This window comes from Hypanus sabinus, chromosome 5 (assembly GCF_030144855.1).
Source record: "Hypanus sabinus isolate sHypSab1 chromosome 5, sHypSab1.hap1, whole genome shotgun sequence".
NCBI lineage: Eukaryota > Metazoa > Chordata > Chondrichthyes > Myliobatiformes > Dasyatidae > Hypanus > Hypanus sabinus.
In genome coordinates, this window is record NC_082710.1 from 173,243,011 (window position 1) to 173,263,074 (window position 20,064).

General features: G+C 44.7%; 1 long non-coding RNA gene across 1 annotated transcript; it reads left to right on the forward strand.

Moving 5' to 3' along the window:
- The first annotated feature begins 377 nt into the window (after positions 1-377).
- LOC132394597 (uncharacterized) lies at positions 378-19,842 on the forward strand. Its single transcript, XR_009512386.1, has 4 exons — positions 378-534; positions 15,400-15,493; positions 15,889-15,996; positions 16,895-19,842. It is a non-coding gene; the product is annotated as an uncharacterized LOC132394597 (long non-coding RNA).
- Positions 19,843-20,064: the final 222 nt, after the last annotated feature.

A 20,064-nucleotide genomic window follows, 5' to 3' on the forward strand; every position in this document is an offset into this window, starting at 1 on the left:
GATATTGAATCACAGTTCACTGGAATGAAACAGTAATGGCTTAATTCCCCACTTCCACAGTCATCTCACACTCTTACAGAGCTTCAAAAAGCTCAGGTAATACAACAGCTCATTTAACACGGGGGAAGCGGGGTGAAATAAGCCGAGAAGAAATATTCAAACCGCCCAATGAAAATTCTCCAAGACCTCGGGGTTGCCGAGTGCCGACGGCCAGACGAGGGACGCCATTGCCACTTGTAGGCAGCTGGGACCGGTTGAGCCTCCGGCGACAGGCGGGCACGCACGTGGTGCGCGCGCTGAACGTTTGCCGTGGTGGTCACGCACGTGGTGCGCGCGCTGAACGTTTGCCGTGGTGGTCACGCACGTGGTGCGCGCGCTGAACGTTTGCCGTGGTGGTCACGCACCTGGTGCGCGCACTGAACGGTTGGCGGGGTGGTCACGCACCTGGTGCGCGCGCTGAACGGTTGGCGGGGTGGTCACGCACCTGGTGCGCGCGCTGAACGGTTGGCGGGGCGAGAACATCAAGACCGAGAGGTAAGGTCGACGTTAACAACGAAAAGTCCCGATGTTTAGGTGACGGACAATGGCGTGGAATGAGAGGAATGGAAAGAGAGGGCAAAGGGATGAGAGGAATGGGAAGGGCCAAGGGAAAATGCGATACGGAAAGGAAATGGGAAGAGCGAAGTGAAAAGTTGGGAAATAGGAAAGGGAAATGGAAGGGGAATGTGAAGGGAGGGGGGACTGGGAAATAGGCGGACGGAAGGGGGACTGGGAAATAGGAGGAGGGATGGGAAATGAGAATGGGGTTGGGAAAGGGAGAGGGAAGTATCTGTGGACCGGGAAGGAGAAACGAAATGGAAAATGAAGGAGAGAGGGGATATGGGAAGTGGGAACTACATGGGGACTGGGAAGAAGAAAGGGAATGGAAAATGAAAGGGATGGGGAATGGGAGGGTGATGGGAAATGGAAGGTAAATGGGTTGGAAGAGAAGGAGAACAGGAGGGATGTGGTTTTGATTGAGAGAGGTGTTGGACCAAAGTATAATAGAGCATGGGATGGTTTAGAGGTAGCAGAGGAGATTGTATTGTATTGTATTGGATTAGAATGGAAAGAATATACTTTGGATTGTAGGGTCTCCTCCACTGCTAGGTTGAAGCTAGACACAGGTTAGAGGAATAACACCTCATGCTGTGCCTTGATAGCATGAGCATCTGTTTCTCTAAATTGTGGTAACCACTCCCCTCTGTCCCTTTTCCTTTACCCCACCAGCTCCAATCATCTTACCCTCTTTCACCTTCTCCATCTGCTCCTCACCTACACACTCCTCCCTCCAGTTCCCTTTCCTTCCCTTTATCCTGTAGTCCACTAATTGCCAACCCGCTTCAGTTAGAGCTTTGCTGTCATTGCCGAGGACTGTGAGACTGCAAAACAGCACACTGACAATTCAATTAAAACATAATGACTACATTTAAAGTAACATCTTGAGTTATTTAGAATGACATCAAAGTTACAACAGAATTGAAAACAAACCACTAAATGTAAAATAAACTGAGGCTGCCACATTCAAGTGTTCCACATTCCCATGTTAAATAGATCAAATGGAAAAGAGCATGAAGAATTGAAGCTGAGATTTGAAAAAGACAGAACTCTGAAATCAAAGGAAAGTAGCTGCCCCATTTGAATGCAAATACTGCATATGCCCACATATTGCACTTAAAGATTGTCCATAATGCCCTTGTACTATGGTGGGTGCAGGCAACCCCGGGGATAATTTTTCAATCTTGATCACAAGGATGAAAAAATCTGCAGATACTGGAAATCCAAGGTAACACACACAAAATGCTGGAGGAAATCAGCAGGCCAGGCAGCATCTATGGCAAAGAGTGGACAGTCTACCTTTTGGGCAGAAAGTGGGGAGAGGGAAAGGTGTGTTTGGTGGTGAGTTTTAGACCATATGACCATAAGATATAGGAGCAGAAGTAGGCAATTCGGTGCATCGAGTCTGCTCTGCCATTCAATCATGGGCTGATCCAATTCTTCTAGTCATCCCCACTCCCCTGCTTTCACCCCATACCGGTTGATGCCCTGGCTAATCATCAAGAACTTATCTACGCCCAGTGATTTGGCCTCCACAGTTGTCATGGCAACAAATTTCACATATTTACCACTCTCTGACTAAAGTCATTTCTCCACATCTCAGTTTTAAAAGGACGTCCTTCAATCCTGAAGACGTGCCTTCTTATCCTGGAATCCCCTACCATCGGAACAAGAAGGCAGCGGAAGAGCACTTAAGGATTTCCAGTGGGAAGACATTTTGAGTTCTCGGGAAGAGGGAGGCCAGATTGCGCAGGCGCGTGACGTCAGCCAGTTGAGCGCGAACAGTTTAAAAAGAAGGCAGTCGTATCCAGCGAGTAGCAGAATGAGAGGCAGCAGAGTGAAAGGGCTTTGGCTCAACGGGATGAGGCAAGACAATTGTTGATGGCAAAAGGAAGTAGTATGTGTGTGAGACCAGTTTTCTGTGGTCGGTGTCAGATGTGGGAGGTCCTAGAGTCTCCCGGCAATCCAGGCAGCCACCTCTGCACCTGGTGCACCGAGATGCAACTCCTAAGGGACCATGTTAGGGAAATGGAGATGCAGCTCAATGACCTTCGTCTGGTCAGGGAGAGCGAGAAGCTGATGGAGAGGGGTTACAGGCAGGTGGTCACTCCGGGGCCACGGGGGGGGGGGACAGAGAAATGGGTCACAGTCAGGAGAGGGAAGGGGAAGAGTCAGGTACTAGTGAGTACCCCTGTGGCTGTACCCCTTGACAATAAGTACTCCTGTTTGTGTACTGTTGCGGGGGGGGCAGCCTACCTGAGGGAAGTGACAGTGGCCGTGCTCTGGCCCTGTGACTCAGAAGGGTAGGGAAAGGAGGAGGAAGGCAGCAGTGATAGGGGACTATAGTCAGGGGGTCAGACAGGCGATTCTGTGGAAGCAGGAAAGAAACTCGGATGGTAGTTTGCCTCCCAGGTGCCATGGTCCGGGATGTTTCTGATCATGTCCACGATATCCTGCGGTGGGAGGGAGAACACCCAGAGGTTGTGGTACATGTTGGTACTAATGATGTACATAGGGAAAGGGAAGAGGTCCTGAAAGATGACTACATTAGATTGACATTAGGAAAGAAACTGTGATGAGTAGACTGGTAGGACTGAAGGCTAATAAATCCCTGGGTCCAGATGGTCTGCATCCAAGGGTTCTAAAGGAGGTGGCTCTGGAAATTGCGGATGCATTGGTAATCATTTTCCAATGTTCCTTAGATTCAGGATCAGTTCCTGAAGATTGGAGAGTGGCTAATGTTGTCCCACTTTTCAAGAAGGGAGGGAAGGAGAAAACGGAGAACTATCGCCCTGTTAGCCTAACGTCAGTCGTGGGGAAGATGCTTGAGTCCATTATTAAGGACGAAATAGTGGCACATCTAGATGGCAGAAATAGGATTAGGCCGAGCCAGCATGGATTTACCAAGGGCAAATCATGCTTGACTAATCTGTTGGAGTTTTTTGAGGGTGTAACAAGGATGTTAGACGAGGGTAAGCCAGTAGATGTTGTGTACCTAGATTTTCAGAAGGCATTCGATAAGGTGCCACATAGGAGATTGGTGAGTAAAATCAGAGCTCATGGCATTGGGGGCAGGGTTTCAACATGGATAGAAAACTGGTTGGCAGATAGAAAGCAAAGGGTAGCAGTGAATGGGTGTTTCTCAGACTGGCTGGAGGTGACTAGTGGGGTACCACATGGCTCTGTATTGGGACCACAGCTCTTTACGATTTATGTCAATGATTTAGATGAGGGCATTGAAAACTATATCAGCAAGTTTGCTGATGATACTAAACTGGGTGGCAGTGTGACATGCGAAGAGGACGTTAGGAGAATACAGGGAGACTTGGATAGGCTGAGTGAGTGGGCAGATACTTGGCAGATGTCATTCAATGTGAATAAATGTGAAGTTATCCACTTTGGAAGCTGGAACAAGAGGGCAGAGTATTGTCTGAACGGTGTCGAGTTAGGTAAGGGAGAAATGCAAAGAGACCTAGGAGTCCTAGTTCACCAGTCAATGAAGGTGAATGAGCAAGTGCAACAGGCAGTGAAGAGGGCAAATGGAATGTTGGCCTTTGTTACAAGGGGAATTGAATACAAGAGCAAGGATGTTCTTTTGCATTTGTACAGGGCCCTGGTGAGACCACACCTGGAATATTGTGTACAGTTTTGGTCTCCAGGTTTAAGGAAGGACATTCTGGCAATTGAGGAAGTGCAGCGTAGATTCACTAGGTTGATTCCTGGGATGGCAGGGCTGTCTTACGCAGAGAGATTGGAGAGATTGGGCTTGTACACGCTGGAATTGAGGAGATTGAGAGGGGATCTGATTGAAACGTTTAAGATAATTAAAGGATTTGATAGGATTGAGGCAGGAAATATGTTCCAGATGTTGGGAGAGTCCAGTACCAGAGGGCATGGATTGAGAATAAGAGGTCAGTTATTTAAAACAGAGTTGAGGAAGAGCTTCTTCTCCCAGAGAGTTGTGGAGGTGTGGAATGCACTGCCTCGGAAGACGGTGGAGGCCAATTCTCTGGATGCTTTCAAGAAGGAGCTGGATAGATATCTGATGGATAGGGGAATCAAGGGATATGGGGACAAGGCAGGGACTGGGTATTGATAGTGAATGATCAGCCATGATCTCAGAATGGCGGTGCAGACTCGAGGGGCCGAATGGTCTACTTCTGCACCTATTGTCTATTGTCTACAGGGAGTTAGGAAGGAAGTTGAAAAGCAGGACCTCAAAGGTAGTAATCTTGATATTACTGCCTGTGGCACGCAACAGTGAGAATAGGAATAGAATGAGGTGGAGGATAAATGCATGGCTGAGAGAATGGAGCAGGGGGCAGGGATTCAGATTTCTGGATCATTGGGACCTCTTTTGGGGCGCATGTGACCTGTACAAAAAGGACAGCTTGCACTTGAATTCCAAGGGGACCAATATCCCCTTCTGCCACCGGTGTGGGATGGTGAGTCTGTCGGGACCCTGGGGACTTGTGGAAACTGTGGGGTGATTTCTTTTGAACTTAAAGTCTTTTAACATCTTTGGACTATTTTTACTGTGCCCATAGTCTGTTTTTTTTTTATCAATTATGCTATTATTTGCACTGTTGTAACTATGTGGTTTTGTGCAAGTCTTGTAGCTTTAGTTTTTGGTCTTGTTTGTCTGGTGGATTTGGAGCTCCTTGCCAGGGAATGCGCTAAGACGGTAGCACGATATTAATACACAGCAGCCTCTCCGGACTCTGGATTGGGGATTGCCAAATGTTATGTGGATTTTCTAGTGTATAGTCTGTTTTGTCATGTGCTTTTGTGATATCATTCTGGAGGAACGTTGTCTCATTTTTTAACTGCATTGCATTTGTGGCTTCTAAATGACAATAATCTGAATCTGAATCCTGGTGGGCAGGTTTGATAGAGCTGTTGGGGAGGGTTTAAACTAGTTTGGCAGGGGGGTGGGAATCAGAATGTGAGTGCAGGCATTATGGTAGAAGGACAAGGGCTAAGAGTTCTGAGTTGATGAGGAAGGACAGGCAGGGGACGAAACATGATTATAGCCAGTTAAAAGGGTTGAAATTTGTATATTTCAATGCTAGGAGTATTAGGAACAAGGAGGATGAACTTCGAGCATGGGTTAGTACATGGAACTACGATGTTGTGGCTGCTACTGAAACATTGGAGGAAGGGCAGGATTGGATGATGTCCTGGGGTTCAGGTGTTTTAAAAGGAATAGGATGGGAGATAGAAAATGGGGGGAGTGGCATTGCTTGTCAGGGATAGTATCACGGCTATAGGAAGGGAGGATGCTGCAGAGGGAGTGTCCACTGAGTCAATCTGGGTGGAAGTCAGAAATAGGAAGGGATCAATCACTGTGCTGGGAGTAGTCTATGGGCCCCCAAATAGCCCTCAGGACACCGAGGAGCAGATAAGTAGGCAGATTTTAGAATGGTGCAGGAAATACAGGGTAGTAGTTATGGGTGATTTCAACTTCCCTCATATTGACTGGCACTCCTGAGTGCAAGGGGGATAGATGGGGCTGAATTTGTCAGGTGTGTTCAAGGAGGATTCCTGACACAGTATGCGGACCGGCCGACGTTAGGAGAGGCTATACTAGATCTAGTTCTGGGTAATGAACCTGGTCAGGTGACAGACCTCTTGGTGGGGGAGCAGTTTGGTGAGAGTGACCACAACTCCTTTAGTTTCAGCATAGCTGAAATAGTGAATAGTCAGTACCTGTTTCCCAGGGCACCAATAGCAAACACCAGAGGGCATGTGTACAAAATTAAGGGAAGTAAGTTTAGGGGAGACATCAGGGGTAAGTTTTTTTTACACGGAGGGTTGTGAGTGCCTGGAATGACTTGCCAGGGATGGTGGTAGAGGCTAAAACATTATTTAAGAGCCTTCTGAACAGGCACATGGATGAAAGAAAAATAGAGGGTTATGGGGTAGTGTGGGTTTAGTACTTTTTTTAAAGGATTATATGGGTCAGTACAACATGGAGGGCTGAAGGACCTGTACTGTGCTGTAGTGTTCTATGCTTCTATGGGAAATAACTTTGCCATATCTAATCTGTTCAGGTCTTTTAACATTTGGAATGTTTCTATGAGATCTCCCCTCATTCTCCTGAACTCCAGGAAATACAGCCCAAGAGTGCGATGTGTTCCTCACACAGTTACCCTTTCATTCCATGAATCATTTTTCTGAATCTTCACTGAACCCTCTCCAATGTCAGTATATCCTTTCTCAAATAAGGAGCCCAAAACTGCACACAATACTCCAAGTGTGATCTCACGAGTGCCTTATGGAGCCTCAACATCACACCCCGTCTCTTATATTCTATATCTCTAGAAATGAATGCCAACATCGCATTTGCCTTCTTCAGCACCAACTCAACCTGGAGGTTAACCTTTAGTGTATCTTGCACAAGGACTCCCAAGACTCTTTGCATCTCTGCATTTTGAATTCTCTCCCCACCTACATAATATTCTGCCCAGACAAAGAGTGATGGGCAGAGAGAGAGGAAAAATAAATAAGTCAGGGATGGGGTAAGAAGGGGAGGAGGGGCATTAACAGAAGTTAGAGAAGTCAATGTTGATGCCATCAGATTGGAGGCTACCCAGATGGAATATTAGGTGTTGTTCCTCCAACCTGAGTGTGGCTTCATCTTGACAATAGAGGAGGCCATGGATAGACATATCAGAATGGGAATGGGAGAAAGCAGGATCCCCCAGTGGCCACACATTTAAATTCCACGTCCCATTCCCATTCTTACCCCATCCCTGATTTATTTATTTCCCCACCTTTTTTTTCTCTCTGCCCATCACTCTTTGCCTGTTCTCCATCTCTCTCTGGTGCTTCCCTCCCCCTTCTTTCTCCCGAGGCCTCCCGTCCCATAATCCTTCCCCTTCTCCAGCTCTGTATCCCTTTTGCCAATCACTTTTCCAGCTCTTAGCTTCACCCCACCCCCTCCTGTCTTCTCCATCATTTCGGATCACTCCTACTTTCAAATCTCTTACTATCTTTTCTTTCAGTTAGTCCTGACGAAGGGTCTCAGCCCGAAATGTCGACAGTGCTTCTTCCTATAGATGCTGCCTGGCCTGCTGCGTTCCGCCAGCATTTTGTGTGTGTTGCTTGACTCAAGCTGCGCAGCTGTTTTGAGCGTCCTGTGGACTTGGGGCCCCAAGATCCCTCTGATCCTCCACACTGCCAAGAGTATTACCATTAATATTATAATTCTGTCATCATATTTGACCTACCAAAATGAACCACTTCACACTTATCTGGGTTGAACTCCATCTTCCTCTTCTCAGGCCAGTTTTGCATCCTATCAATGTCCCTGTGTAACCTCTAACAGTCCTCCACACTATCCACAACACCTCCAATCTTTGTGTCTTCAGCAAACTTAGTAACCCATTCCTCCACTTCCTTATCCAGGTCATTCATAAAAGTCATAAAGAGTAAGCGTCCCAGAACAGATCCCTGAGGCACTCCACTGGTTACCAACCTCCATGCAGAATATGACCCGTCTACAACCACTCTTTGCCTTCTGTGGGCAAGCCTGTTTTGGATCCACAAAGCAATGTCCTCTTGGATCCCATGCCTCCTTTCTTTCTCAATAAGCCTTGCATGGGGTATCAAATGCTTTGCTGAAATCCATGTACACTACATGGATTCCTTCATCAATGTGTTTAGTCACATCCTCAAAAAATTCAATCAGGCTCATAAGGCATGACTTGCCCTTGACAAAGCCATGCTGACTATTCCTAATCATATTATACCTCTTCAAATGTTCATAAATCCTGCATCTCAGGATCTTCTCCATCAAGTTACCAACTACTGAGGTAAGCCTCACTGGTCTAAAATTTCCTGGTCTATCTCTACTCTCTTTCTTGAATGAAGGAACAACATCCGCAACCCTTCAATCCTCCGGAACCTCTCCCGTCCCCATTGATGACGCAAAGATCATCGCCAGAGTCTCAGCAATTTCCTCCCTCGCCTCCCACAGTAGCCTGGGGTACATCTCATCTGGTCCAGGTTATTTATCCAACTTGATGCTTTCCAAAAGCTCCAGCACATCCCCTTTCTTAATATCTCCATGCTCAAGCTTTTCAGTCTGCTGCAAGTCATCACTACAATCACCAAGATCCTTTTCCATAGTGAATACAGAAGTATTCATTAAGTACCTCTGCTATTTCCTCTGGTTCTGTACACACATTCCCGCTGTCACACTAGATTGGTCCTATTCTTTCACATCTTATCCTCTTGCTCTTCACATACTTGCAGAATGCCTTGGGGTTTTCCTAAAACCTGCCTGCCAAGGCCTTCTCATGGCCCCTTCTGGCTCTCCTAATTTCCTCCTTAAGCTCCTTCCTGTTAGCCTTATAGTCTTCTAGATCTCTAACATTACCTAGCTCTCTGAAAGTTTTGTAAGTTTTTCTTTTCTTCTTGACTAGATTTATTACAGCCTTTGTACACCATGGTTCTTGTAACCTACCATAACTTCCCTGTCTCATTGGAACGTACTTATGAAGAACTCCACACAAATATCCCCTGCACATTTGCCACATTTCTTCTGTACTTTTTCCTGAGAGCATCTGTTTCCAAATTAAGCTTCCAATTTCCTGCCTGATAGCCTCACAATTCCCCTTACTGCAATTAAACGCTTTTCTAACTTGTCTGTTCCTAATCTCTCTCCAATGCTTTTGTAAAGGAGATAAAATTATGATCACTATCTCCAAAATGCTCTCCCACTGAGAGATCTGATACCTGACCAGGTTCATTTCCCAATACCAAATCAAGTACAGCCTCTCCTCTTGTAAGGTTATGTACATGTTGTGTCAAGAAAACTTCCTGAACACACCTAACAGACTCCACCTCATCCAATTCCCTCACTTACTCTAGGGAGTTGCCAACCAATATTTGGGAAAATAAAATCTCCCACCACAACAACCCTGTTACTACTCCTTTCCAGAATCGGTCTCCCTATCTTCTCCTATATGTCCCTGTTAGTATTGGGCAGTCTATCAAAAACATCCAGTAAAGTTATTGACCCCTTTCTGTTCCTAACCTCCACCTACAGAGACTCCGTAGACAATCCCTCCATGGCATCCACCTTTTCTGCAGCCATGACACTATCTCTGATCAACTGTGCCACCTCTTTTGCCTCCTCCCTGTCCTTTCTGAAACAACTAAACCTGGCACTTGAAGTAATCATTCTTGTCCCTGAGCCATTCAAGTCTCTGTAAAGGCCACCACATCATATCTCCAAGTACTGATCCACGGCTCTAAGCTCATCTGCTTTGTATCTCTTTGCATTAAAATAGACACATATCAAACCCTCAGTCTGAGCGCGTCCCTTCTCTATCACCTGGCTATCCTCCTTCTCGTGCTGTCTACAAGCTTTCTCTATTTGTGAGCCAACCTCCTCTTCCCCAGTCTCTTCAGTTTGGTTCCCACCCCCCAACAATTCTAGTTCAAACTCTTCTCAGTAGCCTTAGCAAACCTACCTGCCAGGATATTGGTCCCCCTGGGATTCAAGTGCAACCTGTCCTTTTTGTGCAGGTCACACCTGCCCCAAAAGAGGTCCCAATGATCCAGAAATCTGAATCCCTGCCTCCTGCTCCAATGCCTTAGCCACACATTCATCCTCCTTCTCATTCTATTCCCATTCTCACTGTTGCGTGCCACAGGCGGTAATCCCGAGATTACTACCTTTGCGGTCCTGCTTCTCAACTTCCTTCCCAACTCCCTGTCGTCTTTTTTCAGGACCTCTTCCCTTTTCCTGCCTATGTCATTGGTACCGATATGTACCACGACCTCTGGCTGTTCTCCCTCCCACAGCAGGATATCTTGGACGCGATCAGAAACATCCCAGACCCTGGCACCTGGGAGGCAAACTACCATCTGAGTTTCTTTCCTGCTTCCACAGAATCGCCTGTCTGATCCCCTGACTATAGAGTCCCCTATCATTACTGCCTTCCTCTTCCTTTCCCTATCCTTCTGAACCACAGGGCCAGACTCTGTGCTAGAAGCACGGCCACTGTTGCTTCCCCTGGGTAGGCTGTTTCCCCTCCCCCAACAGTACTCAAACAGGAGTACTTATTGTCAAGGGGTACAGCCAGAGGGGGACTCTCTAGTACCTGACTCTTCTCCTTTCCCCTCCTGACTGTGACCCACTTGTCTGTCTCCCGTGGACCCGGTGTAACCACCTGCCTATAACTCCTTTCTATCACCTCCTCGCTCTCCCTGACCAGGCAAAGGTCATCGAGCTGCATCTCCAGTTCCCTAACTCGGTTCCTTAGGAGCTGCAGATATGACCGTCGGGGAGGCTGGGAGATTCCAGGATCTCCCACATCTGACACCGAGCACAGAAAACTGGCCTCACACACATACTTCCTCCTTTCCTCAAGTAAGCCTGTTGAGCCAAAGCCCTTTCACTCTGCTGCCTCTCACTGCGCTGCCTGCTGGATATAGCGATTTTCTTTTTAAACCTTTCGCGCTCTACTGGTTGACGTGATGTGCCTGCGCAGTCTTGCTTCTCTTTTATCCCGAGTAGTAAAAACTGCCTTTGCTCCAGAAATCAGCCATTACTCGCAGCCTTCTTGCTCCAAATCAAAAGTTTTAAGTTCATATTGGAGTAGATTATAAGGTTGGCACCAATTAGGGTGCCATGGTTTTGTAGCGGTTAGCACAACACTACTACAGCTAGGGGTCCCATTTGCTAAGACAGGGATTCTCTGCCATTTTTATGCAATGGGTCAATACCATTAAGCAAAGTGTCTGCAGACCCCAGGTTGGGAGCCCCTGCTCTAAGAAGTCTCTCTACTTCCTGCCCGTGGGTTTCAGAAAATAGAATACTACAGCACAGTACAGGCCCTTCGGCCCACAACATTGTGCCGACCCTTAAACCCTGCCTCCCATATATCCCCCCAACTTAAATTCCTCAATATACCTGTCTAGTAGTCTCTTAAATTTCACTAGTGTATCTGCCTCCACCACTGACTCAGGCAGTGCATTCCACACACCAACCACTCTGAGTAAAAAACCTTCCTCTAATATCCCCCTTGAAATTCCCAACCCTTACCTTAAAGCCATGTCCTCTTATACTGAGCAGTGGTTCCCTGGAGATGAGGTGCTGGCTGTCCACTCTATCTATTCCTCTTAATATCTTGTATATCTCTATCATGTCTCCTCTCATGCTCCTTCTCTCCAAAGAGTAAAGCCCTAGCTCCCTTAATCTCTGATCATAATGCATACTCTCTTAACCAAGCAGTATCCTGGTAAATCTCCTCTGTACCCTTTCCCATGCTTCCACATCTTTCCTATAGTGAAGCGACCATAACTGGACACAGTACTCCAAGTCTGGCCTAACCAGAGTTTTATGGAGCTGCATCATTACCTCGCCACTCTTAAACTCTATCCTGTGACTTATGAAAGCTAGCACCCCATAAGCTTTCTTAACTACCCTATCTACCTGTGAGGCAACTTGCAGGGATCTGTGGACATGTACCCCCAGATCCCTCTGCTCCTCCACACTACCAAGAATCCTGCCATTTACTTTGTACTCTGCCTTGGAGTTTGTCCTTCCAAAGTGCACCACCTCACACTTCTCCGGGTTGAACTCCATCTGCCACTTCTCAGCCCACTCCTGCATCCTATCAATGTCTCTCTGCAATCTTTGACAATCCTCTACACTATCTACAACATCACCAACCTTTGTGTTGGCTGCAAACTTGACAACCCACCCTTCTACCCCCACATTCAGGTCGTTAATAAAAATCACGAAAAGTAGGAGTCCCAGAACCGATCCTTGTGGGACACCACTAGTCACAACCCTCCAATCTGAATGTACTCCCTCCACCACAACCCTCTGCCTTCTGCAGGCAAGGCAGTTCTGAATCCACCTGGCCAAACTTCCCTGGATCCCGTGCCTTCTGACTTTCTGAATAAGCTTACCATGCGGAACCTTGTCAAATGCCTTACTAAAATCCATGTAGATCACATCCACTGCACTACCCTCATCTATATGCCTGGTCACTTCCTCAAAGAACTGTAACAGGCTTGTTAGACATGATCTGCCCTTCACAAAGCCATGCTGACTGTCCGTGATCAGACCATGATTCTCTAAATGCCCATAGATCCTATCTCTAAGAATCTTTTCCAAGGCAAGCAAGACTGTACTATTAAACAGGATAACAAAAGTCTCTTCAGACACAAAAAGTGTAAAAACAGAGGCAAGACTAGGTATTGGACTGCCGGAGAGGTAGTAATAGGGGACAAAGCTATGATGGATGAACTGAACGAGCATTTTGCATCAGTCTTCACTGTGAAAGACGCTATCAGTATGCCAGAAGTTCAGTAGTGTCAGGGGTGGGGTGAGGAAGGGAGAGGGAGTGTGTGAAGTTGCCATCACTAGGGAAAAGGTTCTTTGAAAACTAAAAGGTCTGAAGCTAGATAAGTCACAGGGACCAGAGTTCTGAAAGAGGTGTTTGAAGAGATTATGGAGGCATTTGTAATAATCTTTGATTCTTGCATTGTTGCAGAAGAATGAAAAATTGCAATTGTCACTCCATTCTTCAAGAAGGGAGACAGGCAGAAGAAAGGAAATTATCGTCAGTTGGTCTGGCCACAAAAGTTGAAAAGATGTTGAAGTTGATTATTAAGGATATGGTTTCAGGGTACATGGAAGCACCTGATAAAATCAGCATGGTTCCCTCAAGGGAAAGTCTTGCCTGACAAATCTGTTGGAATTCTTTAAAGAAGTAACAAGCAGGATAGACAAAGGAGAATCTGTGGATGATATGTACTTGGATTTTCAGAAGGCCTTTGACAAGGTGCCACACATGCGGCTGCTTAACAAGTTAACATGGTATTACAGGAAAGATACTGGCATGGATAGAGTATAGGCTGATTGGCAGGGGCAAAGAGTGGGATTAAAGGGAGATATTTCTGGTTGACTGCCAGTGACTAATGGTGTTCCACTTTGTGTTGAGACTGTTTCTTTTTAAATTGTGTGTCAGTGATTTAGATAAACACACACAAAATGCTGGAGGAACTGAGCAAGCCATGCAGCATCTTTGGAAAAAAGTACTGTCGACATTTCGGGGGGAATGTCTCAGAAAGGCAGCATCCATTATTAAGGACCTTCCGCACCCGGGGCATACCCTTTGCTCACTGTTACCATCAGGAATGAAGTACAGAAGCCTGAAGGCACACAAGAAGAACTTCAGGAACAGCTTCTTCCCTTCTGCCATCTGATTCCTAAATGGAGATTGAACCCGTGGGCACTACCTGATTTTTAAAATATATATTATTTCTGTTTTTGCACAATTTTAATCTATTCATTGTATGTATATTGTAATTGATTTATTTATTCATTTTTTTCTTCTAGATTATGTATTGCATTGAACTGCGGCTGCTGAGTTAACAAATTTTACAACATAGGCTGGTGATAATAAACCTGATTCTGATTATGGAATTGATGATTCTGTGGCCAAGTTTGCAGATGATACAAAGATAGGTAGAGTGGCAGATAGTTTGAGGAAATGGAGAAGTTACAGAAGGACTTAGATTAGGAGAGTGGGCAAAGAAGTAGCAGATAGAATACAGTGTCAGGAAATGTATGGTCATGCAGTTCGGTAGAAGAAATAAAAGCATAGACTATTTCCTAAATGGAGAGAAAACTCAAAAACCTGTGGTGCAAATGGACTTGGGAGTCCTTATGCAGGTTTCCCGAAAGGTTAATTTGCAGTTTGAGTCAGTGGTGAGGAAGGCAACTGCAATGTTAGCATTCATTTCAAGAGGAATAGAACATAAAAACAAGAATGTAATATTGGGACTTTATAAAGCACTGGTGATACCTCACTTGGAGTATTCTGAGCAGTTTTGAGTCCCTTCAGTTTTCCAAGAACCTTCTCCCTAGTAATGGAAAGGATGTAATGACATTGGAGATGGTTCAAAGCAGGTTTCCAAAAGTGATTCTGGGATTGAAAGGCTCTAATCGCTGGACTTCAGAAAAATAAGGAGTGACCTCTTGAAATCTATCAATAGTTGAAAGGCCTTGATAGAGTGTATGTGGAGAGGATGTTTCCAATGGTGGGGGAGTCTAACACCAGAGAACACTCCCTCAGAATAGAGGTGCGTCCTGTTAGGATGGAGATGAGAAGGGATTTCTTTAGCCAGAATGGCGAATCTGGAGTTTGTTGCCACAGGTTCTTGTGGAGGCCAAGTCATTGGGTATATTTAAGGCAGAGGTTGATAGGTTCTTGATTAGTCAAGGCATGAAGGGGTACAGTGAGAAGGCAGAAGTTGGTGCTGAGAGGGAAAATGGATCAGCAATGATGAACTGGCAAAGCAGATTCAATGTGCCAAATTGCCAAATTATATATATCTTACAGTGTTATGAATTTGAATCTGAATCTGTCAGAATGTCATCTGTTCCTTCTGAACATTGCCTATAGGCTTATCATAATCAATCTCCCCTCTTCAGACAACTCTTATTGCAGGTATTAATTTAATAAATCTCTTCCACGCCACTTTCAAGAGAAGTATATTCTTTAGGAAAGAGATTGATATCTCAAATCGTATCATGAGTATCCTCTCCCTCGTGCAGAGTTAAAACATGTATTTACAGGATTCCATTGTCTGCAGTAACTGAAGCTTCTCGTACTCCTCATCTTTGAAAATCCTCAGAATTCTGAAGTAACTCCCAAAATTTGAATTTTTCCTTAAGGCTTCATAATACTGTTGGTTTTTAAAATAACTATTTCGTATGTTTATTAGAAAGATTTGCCAGATGCCCTATAATTTAAGACGTGTATATTTCAGGTTTGATCAGATGTTACAGGATAGCTGCAGCTCCTCAAAGTAAATATGAAATACCTGTGGTTATTAATTGTTCTTGTCGGCATCATCAGACTGGGTAAGTGCAAATAATAAAACTAAAGTTGTATCATATCTTGGCTTATGGGAAGGATGACATGAAGCCAGTGGTGTGTTAGGGGTAAAGGGGATGAAGATGTATTCACTGACCTCTTCTTTTTGTACATGGACCATACACTCCTTTGCTGCAGTCTCTTCAAATATAAATGATCATGAATGTGATTCCGATTCAGTTATAAAAGTAGTTGGTGAGACTGCATTTGGAATATTGTGTACAGTTTTTGGTCATCCTGTTACAGGAATGATGTCAGTCTGGAGAGGGAGCAGAAGAAATTTACAAAGATGCTGTCTGGACTAAAGGGCTTGAGTTGCAAGGAGAGATTTAACCAATTATAAATGATGCACTAAATCAACTTCTCTGATGTTAACCTACAGGGAGTAGTCTGCGGTGCTATCAGAATAGCCTAACTCCTTTAAATTGCAAGATGAAAGAAATAACTTGTAACAGGACTGAATGGTGCTTCAGAAGAACTGGTAAAATAAGTAAGTAAATCACCTGGGTTTTAGCTTTTTAAAGTGAACATAAATCGATGTAGTAATTCCTCTGATAAGGTTCCATTTATTTAACTGTTGGGGAAGGAATATTTGTCTAGGTTGAGTATAATGCAGACAAATAGAGAGAAGAAAGCTGATGAGTCACCTTGGGCCACATTTGTGCCTCATATTTGAAATCTGATCACTGCTGAGATCCAGCTTGATGAACAGTAGCTTCTCTGTATTGGCAGTGTGTTACTATATCTGCCTGAGTTTGGGGTTTAGCATCTGATGCTGCCTGACCTGCTGAGTGTTTACAGCTGTTTCTGGATTAAATTCAAATTTATTTATCACAAGTATATCAAAACACACAGTGAAATGTGTCATTTGCATTAACAACCAACACAAGCTAAGAATGTGCTGCAGGCGGTCTGCAATTGCCACCACACATTCCAGTACCAGCATAGCATGCCCACAATGTTCAGCAGACAACATACAGTCAACATGCAACAAGCAACAACAGCAATAACAAAACAAAACAACAGTATCAGCAAAACAAGCTCCTTCCCCACACACTCACCTCCAATCCCAGAACATGCCTCTTGACCTCTGTCCTCTAGTCCTTGGTGTCTGAATTCCATTCCCTGACTCCGTGGTCACAAACTTGCAGTTATTGGGCCTCCAAACTCTAATCCCTGGCCCCGGGGAACAACATCTGCAGTTTTCTGATTTTGTTTAGGCTTTGTTAGATTTATTTCTCTGTTTCAAAGAAAAAGTAAAACTTAAGTACAGTGAAATTCTGGTAACCCAGCACCTATGGACTCTGAGATTTTCTGGATTAGTTGTAGATTACTTTTACTAATGCCCCAGCAACTTTTAAATCGTGTTTTTTTTTTCTAAATGCTAGAATAAAGGTTTCAGTGAACTCAGTGAGTGTGGTGAACTACATATACCTGTCTGGACACACTCCCCTCCTGCTGACTGCTCCTGTGGCTCCTCCCACAGACCCCTGTATAAAGGCGATTGGAAGCACTGCTCCTCCCTCAGTCTCCAGGATGTTGTGTGATGGTCTCTTGCTGCTGACGGTGCTTTCTTCCAGCTAATAAATGTCTATCTCGACTCACGTCTCCGAGAGTTATTGATGGTGCATCAGTGAGATTCAGGGCAGCATGGGAAATAGGGTCCCGTGAGTTTAAAGGTTGAGCAGGACAGGTGAGTTTAAAGGGAATGCTAGAAACAGTTGCCAAACCATCAGGAACTCTGAACAAGAAATGATGGATTATCAGGGTTTTACAATATCCTGCTTCCACTGAGGTATGTGCTTCACAATGTTTTTCTTAAATGCTGGCCTTGCCAAGAAAGTCCAGATGTTGAAAAAAATGACAATTATTTGGTTAAAAAAGAACAAATGATACAGGGCACACCAGATAGGCAAGAAGTTTCAGTTTGTTCCTTTCCTGTATGTGATCTATTCTTTGGAGTCGGGACCAGGAAAGGAGTAACCAGAAATGAAATTTAAAGTGATCAGTCACTAGAGGATGTGGATGTGGTGAGGACCTACAAGTACCTGGTGGTGTACATGGATGACAGACTTGAATGGAGTACCAACACAGAGGCTGTATACAAGAAGGGCCAGAGTTGCCTCTCCTTCCTGAGGAGACTGATGTCCTTCGGAGTATGCGGGCCTCTCCTTCACATGTTCTACCAGTTTGTTGTTGCCAGTGCAATCTTCTATGTGGTGGGTTTCTGGGGCAATGACATCAACACTGATGATGCCAACAGGCTCAATAAACTGGTTAGAAAGACTGGTTCTGTTGTAGGAGTCAAACTGGACACACTAGAGGTTGTGGTAGAGCAAGGGACCGTACAGAAGATCCTGACAATTCTGGACAATGTTTCTTGCCCTCTGTATACCACCTTGGGTGAACAGAGGAGCACTTTTAGTAACAAACTAAAACCACTGTGCTACTCCAAAGAGTGCTAGGTGAGGTCATTCTTACCCTCTGGCATTAGGCTCTTTCATGAGTTAACCTGTAGCTGGGAAGTGCTGACCCCCCTCCTGTTAGACTGTTTGAGGTAACTTATTGTGTATCCTCTTCTAATATTTATATCTGTGTACTTGTAATGCTACTGTGACACTCTTATTTCCTTTGGGATCAAGGAAGTATCTATCTCTTATCAGATGTAGGGAAAAAGACTTTATGACTGTTCATTAAGAACTGTGTGCAATACACACAAAATGCTGTAGGATCTCCACAGGTCAGGCACATCTTTAGAGAGGAATAAACAGTCAACGGTTTGGGCCCAGAACCTTCATCAGGACTGTGAAGGTCTTGGCCTGAACTGTTACTATTATGTTCCTTGCCCTAGAAGCTGCCTGACATGCTGAATTTCTCTGTGTGCTTTGTGTTTTACTCTAGATTTCCACCTTTGGCAGAATATCGTGTTTATGTTTAGAAATTGTCCTTTAATAAATGAAAACATTAGGAAAATCCTCATATTTATTACGACAGTGGCCTTGCTTCAGTGGAAGTGCAGAAGAAACTCCTTTAGAAATATCTCAGATTCCTCCACATTTTAGAATACTTACACTGGTTTGAATAAAATTTCATACGGAGTAGAAGATAAAGCAGATAGGGTACAAAATTTCTTAACAAATTATTTTGAGCTTATTAGAAAGATAAGATGGTGCCAGCGAACTACGATTACTCAGGTGACATCTTCAATTTATTTCAATTATTTCACTTTCTCTGTGCCTTTTACTTGTTCTTTTTATCTTAATTGTGTTTTGGTAGCTGTTGGAGCCTTTGACTTACAGTTTGGAATTCAATCGAGTGATCTGGCATTAAGCTGTCCCCAAGAAAATTCCAGGAGACAATCAAGAGCATGAGCTGTCCCAAACAGGAGATCAGAGATGGGGCACAGGGCCATGATTGACTCCATTTCTTGCCGATCGAAGCATTGAGACGATTGTGGAGGAGGCCGAGTTGGTAGTTGCTCTTCATGGGTTGGCCCAGAGTTTGTGAGGCTGTGTCTTGCTGGAAGTTGCTCACCACGAGAGACTGCATCAGGCCAGAGGTTGCTGTCCATGAGAGGCTGTGTCAGACCAGAAGTCACTCCCCATGGGAGGCCGTGTTGGGCCAGGGGTCGGAGGCCATTTCTCAGCGGATGAACGCCCCACATAAGGACTGAGTTTGAGCTCTTGCTCTCCTCAATGCTGACAGAAGATATTTTCAAAATTCTGAGATGCAATGCCTAAAAAAATTTCCCTCCCCCCAGAAGTTTTCATCTTTTATTGTTTTATAACATTGAATCACAGTGGATTTAATTTGGCTTCTTTAACACTGATCAACAGCAAAAGATTCTTTAGTGTCAAAGTGAAAACTGACCTCTACAAAATGACCTACTGCAAAGGGTGATGTATTTCTGGGTTTAAGATGGTATTGATAGGTTTATGAAATGCTCGGTTGTAGCTGAAGCCAAAGATTGAATTCCAGAGCTTGGTGAGTCCGGGGGTAGAAAGCCTGAAGTAGAAGGCTGAAGTTGGCAAGTGCGGAGTTAGAGACCTAAAGGTCAAGTCTGCAAGTCCAGGGCCAAGGACTGGAGACCTGGAGGTTGCCTGTCTGTGTGTGTATAAGGCAGAAGATGGGTGGGAAAGAATTAGTTATTTTGTTATGTTGTTGTTGCTTGTGTTATTCTGATGAACATTGTGGGCATACTATGATGGCGACAGAATGTATAGCGAGATTTGCGAGCTGCCCCCAACACATCCTCGGGTGTGTTGGTTGTTAAATGACGTAGTTCACTGTATTTTTCAATAACGTGATAAATAAATTTGAATTTGAATAGCTCATACTGTACAAGCTCACGAAATTACTTTTTAATACATCTGTACAAAATTACCCACACACTTGTTTAAACTTGTAGTCAATTTGCCCACGGCTCTGTGAAACAGTGGAGATGAAACTAATTAGTTCAATGTCAAGTTCAGGTAAATCGTCATACAACTTTCTTCTGGGACAAAGTGCAAAATACATATATTACATCAGTGCATAAAATAATATTAACAGATAATAA